This window comes from Camelina sativa, chromosome 14 (assembly GCF_000633955.1).
Source record: "Camelina sativa cultivar DH55 chromosome 14, Cs, whole genome shotgun sequence".
Classification (NCBI taxonomy): domain Eukaryota; kingdom Viridiplantae; phylum Streptophyta; class Magnoliopsida; order Brassicales; family Brassicaceae; genus Camelina; species Camelina sativa.
In genome coordinates, this window is record NC_025698.1 from 29813999 (window position 1) to 29814370 (window position 372).

Here is a 372-nt window from a genome sequence, read left to right on the forward strand (position 1 = left end):
AATAGAAATGGCCTAGGTAAGGAGATGGCCCAAATTTAAGATAGAAATAAGAAGAAGTATTTAGAAATGGAAGATGAGAAGATGAATAGACAAGTACCGGTTGAGTGGCTCTGATACCACTTGATACGCCCAAAATTTGAGGATCACTCAGCCGAACTAAAAAAGGATAGAAATTCACCAAGGTGCAAGGTGCAACAAGGGAGATTTGATGGATTGAAGGGTCGCACAGCAGTTGCGGAAGGCTGCTGATATTCCCAACTCCAATCACTGCTAGATATGACACACTAGTCCAGCAAAAGGAGGCTGTTGCTTGGATATTACACACCAAGAAACAAAGAAATGTTCTAGACAAAGAACAAAGAGATAGACTCT